The sequence below is a fragment of the Meriones unguiculatus genome, chromosome 2, assembly GCF_030254825.1.
Source record: "Meriones unguiculatus strain TT.TT164.6M chromosome 2, Bangor_MerUng_6.1, whole genome shotgun sequence".
In the NCBI taxonomy this organism is placed as follows: domain Eukaryota; kingdom Metazoa; phylum Chordata; class Mammalia; order Rodentia; family Muridae; genus Meriones; species Meriones unguiculatus.
In genome coordinates, this window is record NC_083350.1 from 4,170,140 (window position 1) to 4,178,979 (window position 8,840).

The window sequence follows — 8,840 nt, forward strand, 5'->3', positions numbered from 1 at the left end:
GAGGAAACCTGACCCAAAGTAGCTTGTTTATGCTGACCAGCATCACTATGTACATCCACAATCTCAACTCTCAGCCTTCTGAGATTTCCTGGTTTATAGATGTTACGGCGAAAATCATACCATCTAAGCACAAGTGAGTGTTGAAGCCTCATCTCTCTCTTTATTTGCTGACCCTGACACCTTACCTTTCTAGGTCAGTTTTCATTTATACAATAGACACCATAACTGTAGAAATGAGATGAGTAGTACTCAGAATATAATCTTACACATTTATCTTGTCTGATAAGCTAGAACTGGGATTTGATAAACTATAAAATAATCTTATTTCATATTTATCTTAAATTGTGCACAATACATTTAACTACATTTGTACACACATATAGTTCTTTAATAACATACACATATGTTAAACATGTGCATATGTTATATATACATATAAGTTAAACCACTCAGGCAATAACCCAAGAATTATAAACCAGCAAAATCTCCAGGCCCAGACATATGAAAGAATGTTTCCAAGTATTGGTTAATGTAAGCAAGCCAAAACTACACAGATTATAGGTGTCCCATTGGGTGCTTCTCAGGGATGAAGGTGGGGATACTGCTGAAGACACCACACACATAGGACACAGGACTCAGATGCTTTAAGCTGAGCCTAAGCCAAAATCGTCTTTCTTGTTGATGTTTTTTCATGTTTCCAGAAGGTTCTATGCAAGATGCCAGGGGAGTGAGTGTGCAAATAAATAGTTCACCTATCTACAATGTCTATAAAACACAACTGTTACCAGAAAGGCAAGATAATCATGAATTAATTGCAAAGAACAGTGATGTAATTGCACCTAAAGCCCATTAAAATCTGCCCTTTCTAATGACTCTTGTATTTTGGATTTGACATGACATCTCACGTCTACCATCACCCAATTCTACTCTGAGGATGACTCTGGGATGCTGTTAGACTTTTGTGTGTGATTGGAAAACAATATGGCTTTATAAAATATGATTGGTTTATGTGGCTAAACCGTGTAGAGAAAAGGTGCACAGTTATCATAAACCAGAAGTTCTTAAGCAAACTAACTCAGCATGTATGCATCTTGCATCCTAAATGTACAGAGAAGGATAAAACTGCTGTTACTCCTTTGTCCAGTATTGTCTTCATTACATTATTTCTATTTTTTTATTCTACATAAACATGGTCATGTTATCTGTATGGGTAGCCACTTGTTTATGTTTGGTTTGGTTTTGCTTTGTTTTTCTAATGGGTAAATTGGGTGAACACTATCACTTTTTAATCTAGTCTTCTCTGGAGCTTTGTTCCATAGAGAGCCTATTGGTACAATGTTCTTTTGGAATGTATACACTTTACCCTTGTTCATTAAAATGCTGATGTCTCTCCCCCACTCTCTGGTTGCAATCTGGACATTGCATTGTGATGCTTCACCTGTCTCAACTTTGTGTAAAGATGCCAAAATAAAGCAACCAGCCACAATGATGCACAATGGAAAGGAGACAGGAAGAGAGGGAGGAGCCAGAGGACAGAAAGGGCAAGAGAGAGCTGAGAGAGAGAGGGGGAGAGAGATCTTGGAATGACTGGGAGAGAAGAATTGGACCTAATATATCACTAAAAGCAAGTATAATGGGTGAATCTAAATGTTAGGAAACTATGAAGGCTAGGAGGTTTAGGATGGAGTAACTATTGCCCAGCATTGTGTTCTAGGTTAACTAAATAGATCATAGTCTCTGTGTGATGATTTAGTTATATAGCTGTTTAAGATTAACAGCAGCTTTACCAGAAGATATATCAATAGTAAATGTTAATCGTCACCTACAAAAAGAGCCATTTCTTTTCTTGATAACAGGCAGCCAAGCCCATGATCCAGTTTAGAAATATCAGACAAGTTCTGTTTTCCTTGCCCTAGACACACTGGTAGCCCATGGCAACCAAGGTCTTTCCTTCTAGGACCTTACCTTGTTCTGTGCTCTCTATCCACAGTCTGCGTTCTGCACTTGTAATAAAAACTTGCAAACAGATATTGTTATTTATTTTTAAAGATTTATTTTTTTTTATTTTTTGTGCATGGATTAGTTTGGATTTCTATCATGACCAAAAGGAAAGTTGTAGAGGAATGGAGGAAAGGATTTATTTAGCCTACACTTTGACATTGCTATTCATCACCAACAAAAAAATTCAGGTCAGGAATTCAAACATGGCAGAATCCTGGAGGCAAGAGCTGATGCAGAAACCATGAATGGATGCTGCTTACTGACTTGATTCACATGGCTTGCTTAGCCTGCTTTCTTATAGAACCCAGGACCACCAGCCCAGAGCTGGCTCCACCCATAATGGGGTAGGCTCTCCCCCACTGATCACTAATTGAGAAAATGTCCTGTTTCCAGATCTCATCAAGGCATTTTTCGACTGAAGCTCCTTTTTCTCCGAGGACTCCAGTTGTGTCAAGTTGGCACACAAAACTAGCCAGTACAGTGTATAAATGTTTTGCCAGTATGCATGTATGTATGTACACGCACAAAAAGTTATATGCCTGTTGCCTGTGGAAGTTAGAAGTGGACATTGAATGCCCTGGAAGTAGACTTAATAGACAGTTGTGAGCCACCATATAGGTGCTGGGAACCAAATCTGGTTCTTCTGAAACAGCAGCCAGTGCTCTTAAAAGCTAAGCCATCTCTCAGGCCCCTGACTTTTCTTTCTTAATTTCTTTTGACATTTGTATTCCATTTTGTGTTTGTGTGTGTGTGTGTGAGAGAGAGAGAGAAAGAGAGAGAGAGAGAAAGAGAGAGAGAAAGAGAGAGAGAGCACAGATCACAGCTCAGAGGAAAACCTACAGGAGCAAGTTTTCTCAGTTTTAGGACTAGAACTCAGGTGCCTTTATCCTCAGAACTATTTTGTTGATCCATATTAAGCAACTTATTAATCCTTCGGATATATATTAATGTTTACTGAACAGTAGGAAACATGTTTCTTTAATTTCATAAATTTGTCTCTATCACTTGTATGTTAATCATTTGAGTGGTTCAAATTATATATGTCTAATCCGACTTTCTTACTCAAACACTACATGTTCAGAATAATGTTCCACACCTTGAAAGCACATAATAGAGACTACTTTGTATTTTAAAAGTACCTTGCTCAGATTAAATTTACACTCAGTTCTTGAACTCTGGATTTTTTTTTATTTTTTTAATTTTATTTATTTATTTATTTTACTTTTACTGAACTTAACATTTAGTTTGGCTGTTTCATTCCATCAATGACTTTGAACACATTTTTGCTGAGAGTGATGTTCCTCCCAGGTTCCTCCTCTGCATTCTGAGAGTAGAAGCAGGCCAACTTGGTACTTAGACCCAGTAATTGGGTGAGATCCCAAGAGGCTCAGTCCATGGGAGGCTTACCAGTGTTTGGAGACAACAGAAGACTGTGTAATCAGTCTCAGAACAGTGGGAGCAGCAGGTAACTAAAGCCTGGATGACTTTCGTGCTAGTTTCAGCATCAGAATTATCTGTGGCCCTTGAGTTCTGGAGTACAATAAACACCCTTGGAACACTCCTGTTCTTTACATTGTCTTGAAATTGCTTTTATGGCTTCAAATCCTCATTATATTAAATGTAGACATCTAATATTTATAGTGTGTTGGTTTTGTCTGTATACACCACAAAATTGCCGGATTGTCACTTTGATTCTTCATGGAATCTCTTATCCCAAAGTCCCTCGAAGACTCAGCTCCATTTTATACAGTCTAGTGAAAATAAAAGAAGAAATTTATGTTTCAAAGTTGTTCCACAGATCTTTTTCCACATGCACTGGTTTCAGTTTCATTCCAACTGTCTGAAAATTCACAGGGAAGGCTGTCTTTTGCAATAAAGTTAACACCTGTGAAGTATCTACAAGGCATCCTTTTAATCCACACTGGTCCAAGTTGACCTTAGCTGTTTTTTGCAGTGTGTGCTGATGGCAGATGGCTTTCTTTCAGTCTCTGATATTATTGGGCTCTCTCTATCCTAAGCTTATTCACTTTTAGGTTCCTCTATACTGGATGCTCTGCCTTCCAGGCATTTATATCTACAGTCCAATGGTAAGCATTGCTAATTAAATCCAGATATCTCGTAACTCCCTGATTAGCCAAATCCTCTATTAGATTTAACTTGATTACTGTGTATATTTCCCATATCGCACTTGAGTAAATTACAAAAATTTTGCTCTGATTAATGGATTAGAATCTGGTATCCCTCACTCCATCTACACTGAAGAATGTGAGCATGCAGGGACCATTCCTGCATTGACTCAGGCTGTCAGCATCCCAACCCGCTGTACTGACAGACAGGTGGAAGGATGGGGTTGGTTACTTGTACTTACTGCTTTTAGAGTTTCTATGGCATCCAGGCACTCTGCTTCAGGACTAGCATCTACCAACTTATGAACAGAAAGCTTTGAATACATTTTAGCTAACTGCAAGCCAAGCCACTATTGTTCAATTTTATTTTTATAACCTTACTGGCTATTCTTGTACAGCTTTGGCATCACCGAAGTTATTCAGTCTAGTCAATGCTAAAATAGTTATCCTGCCTTGCTCTGTCTTTCTGTGGAAACTCCATGATGTCATTGCTAATAACAATCCACCTCCTGCCAAGTCTGGATCCCATTTATTCATGTGTTCCTCATGTGGTATACTAACTTTATCAATGTATATATTGACCTATATGGCTAGAACAGCACCAATCACTAAATACTACACTATTATTTCTTCAGTATACAGCCCAAGAAAAATGAGGTGTGATGTTCATATTAAAAAAAGGAAATTAGAAAAAAACAACAAAACAAACAAACAAACAAAAACAGACTTGGAGACAAAGAACGTAATTTAAAGCTTGTGTAGTGCTCGTGTTTTAATTAACATTTGGGACTGGGGATATCTCAGTATCGGAGAGCATTTAAACTACAAGAAGTACATTAAGCCCTGGGTTTGGTCCCTCAAAGCAAAACTACCACAACAAAGCAAACCCCAAACCCTATTCTCAACCTGGGTTGAAAAGATACAGCTGCATTCATCATGCCTGGGAAACTGAAGCAGGAGGCAGGAAACAGGAGGCAGAAGGTTTACCAAATATTCAAACTCAGATAGAACCCAAAAGTAAGGCATTGTCATAGCAAACAAAATAAAACAAATAAAAAAGCCCTTCGATATTGGGAGTGAATAATTCCCACTGGCATGTACTAGTGAGAGTCTTCCTTCCCCACTCTCCATATCATTGTAACCTGTTTAAATTCTATAGACTCTCTGTTGAGACCTACTTTATTTCTTAGAATAACTATGGCTCCTCTGCTAACACCTGCTGTAGACTTTAGCATATCAGAAGCCATTTTGCCTCCAAGTCTCCATTTTGATTATGACTCTATGGTTTCACTTCTTAAACTTTGTTACCTGGACACTCTATGAAGTCCCCTAACTGCAGAACCAATCAAATTAAAGCTTTGTCTAGCTAGTCAAAATGATGTAATGTAGCTTCCTACACCTGGTTACACTTTTGTTACCTGGTTGCTACCAGGTTATGGTTTTTTGTATTAAAAAAAATAATTCTGCCATGGGAGCAGACCAATGTCAGAGTCATATTCAGAGTCCACACTATGGTCCTGACTGGTCAGTTTCTGTTTAGCATTCAAGAAACCTCTGTTGAGTTGAGTCTGGTGGTCAGTGAGCAGCTATTCCTGAACCGATAATAATATGGCACAAGAATTACAATGCACACAAGTTATTTATATGTGTTCCTCAGAGCAGTATGATTATCTCAGTAAAAATTTAAAACACATAAAGATATTCTCAGTGCATACAGATGTAATCTTTTGCAGAAGGGGTTGCTGAAATCATGTTTTCTGTCTAACTTTTTTTCTACTTCTGCACTTATCCCATTAAAATGTATAAATATTGCCTTGCACTTGCCATAGATCCATAGCTACTTTTGAATTTAAAAAGTGATCTGAAAACATTTGCATCTTTTTATCAAAATTTTGTGACTTTTTTATATTTGAGATTTTAATGTAATTACATAATTTTCTTTTTCTGTTTCCTCCTTCTAAATACTTCCATATATCCCTCTTGCTCTCTTTGAAATTCATGGTCTCTTTTTTCATTAATGGCTATTAGTGTCTGTGTCTGTGTGTATGTGAGAGAGAGAGAAAGAGAGAGAGAGAGAGAGACTGACTTCTAATCACATAACTAAATCTTTGTTACAAATACTTTATTTTTAAAATGTCCATTAGACTGTGAAATTCAAAAAAATGTAATTGTCTTTGATGTTCATAAATGTGTGGAATAGATCCCTGGTTTTTTTTTCCCATAGGTTCAAAATTATCTTCATTGTGGGATTTTTTTCCTTTCACATGAGTCTCTAGATACATCCAGGTAAGAATGCCTTTGTTTTACACTTTAAGCATTTTAAAGGCCTTTTGGCAATTGTAAGATGTGTAGCATCTACCCACTTCTAAGGAACTACTGTGCGTTTAAATTTTATGGTGCCTATAACATTATAACCTCTCTGAAATATTTTAAATACAAAAAAACATAAACTTTAGCATACTTTGTTTGTTTTGTCCTGACATTTTCATTGTCTTCTAGAGAGCAATCTCTTATATTGACAGAATATTTTTTTCACAATATTCTGTGGTTTTCTTTCCTGTCAACATATAGATTCTACCCTCATATACAAATTCATATTCTGTAATTAGCTTCAGTCAGGTCCTAGAACTCAATGGGTTCTTCTGTCTGGTTCTCACTAAGGTTTGCACTGCTGTGCATCAAATAAGATGAATTCTTACATGTGGATACATCAGACTTTTGAAAGGGATATAAACTACATGGGGCCAATGTGATTTTCCCCATGATAGCTTCCACCCTTCTCCTGGTAGGGTTACATAAATGGTGTATAGTTGTTGTCTGTCGCGTATAGAAGACATAACCACACACTTGGCAGCTTAAGCAAGCGGAAGATTATTGAACCTCAGTGCACTGTAGGTAGCAGACATCTGAGTACATTTTCATTCGCTGAGAGAATCAGGAGGCTAAATCAGGCTAATGCAGGAAGGTGTTTCTCCTATGGCCGTGAGAGGAGACTTTTCTTCTTCACGTATGCTGTTAGCAGAACATGGTCCTGGTTGATAGAGGATTGATATCCTGATTTCTTGCTGTCCATCAATGTGATTATATTGAGCCACTGAATCACACAGCATGTTCTTTCTGCTGTAACATTTTAACCTTAACAGCCATTGAAAAGTCTTTTTGAAAATTCAAAGCAGTATAGTCATGATTTAACAAAAAAGGTAAAAGAAAAACTCTCGTATGATAGCCATTACTCTGACCACAGAGCAGAGGACTGACAGCCCAGGGATAGACCTGGAATTACTGCTCACCTTCTCATTCCACACATTGTCCAGGTTTTCTTAACTCTTTAGTGCCTCATAATAATTTTGGTGACCTCATATCTACAACAAAGACGGTGTTTTTGAACCTTTTCTTCTTATGTCCAGTTTGAGGCTTAGATTCGTTCTTTTCAAAGTACAGCTAGGCCCCTAGAAAAACCAGGAGTGTCCCCAGATTCGGCCTTAGTATCTCCCAGTGTGTGGATCGCTACTTCTGACAATCAGCAAGATACTCAGCTCACGGCTCAGTGTCCATGGAGTGACTCGGCAAGTAACAGGCTCTACTCCAAATTTTCAATACGCGCGCGATTCCCTGATCCAAAAGACAATGCGTTAACACAGTGCAGGTGGCGTTCCCGTAGGTCGCTACACTGAAAGAGCCGACAACTTGACCTGGAATAAGAACAAGCAAGTTTACTGTCTGGACTTGAAACCTCATCTTGCCAGGTCAAAGCCCCACCCTCTCTTCTACATTATTCTCTAGTTCATTGTCTGTAGTTTGGCACACTGCCCTCTGCATGGTTCAGTGGCATCAATGACAGCGTCAGGAGGAGCTTAGGGAGAAAGCTAGCTGCTCTTTGACACTTCTGCTTGGGAGAGTATGAGAACCTCATGTGACTTCTGGTTTTTATCTAGAAGGAATCTTAAAGCCACTTCTTCACTAGAACATGTCTAACTGCATTTTGATGTATGTACATTTTGCTGGCTCCTTTTTCTTCAGTTCCTGCATTTATCTACTGCTAATGAGAACCTAACTCCTTTTTGAGGCTGGGCCTGAGGCCAATCCTAAGCTCTTGCCGCCCTTCCCCCTTCCCTGCCAGTTGAGTTATTCTGGAGACCACATGAGATGGCCAACCAATCCGTGACTATCCAATATCTAGCCAGAAACCATGTCAGTCAAACAAGGAAAACTCCTTATAAGGTAATCATCGCTCTCCCCAAAATGAAGTCCTTCCATGGACACTGGCCAATCACAAAGTCACATACCTGCAGTTGAAATTCCCCTAAAAGCCTTTAAAAGGGGCCGTGATTTCACTCTGTGGCTGTCATTTTGTATGAATGGTCGACCCCTGCAGGCTAGTTGTTTCTGAAGAATAAATGCTCTTTGCTTTTAGGTACTGTGTGAGTCTGGGGTCTTCCTTCAGTGATTCCCAGACCCTGACATTGATATGTAAAAAGTAGTGAATTTGAGCTGTGACAACAGATACATATAACCCTTTGTTGAGAGTGGCACTCTTAGCAATGTCAATAAATGCTATATATTAACTGTTGGCATTCCAGTGAAGAATCTCTTACAGTTTTAAGTAAAACCACAGTAACATTCAGGACAAATCTTCAAAAAGAAAAAGTATAAGAAAGTTAATTACATATATATAATATAAATATATGTAATTAATATAATTATATAATATAC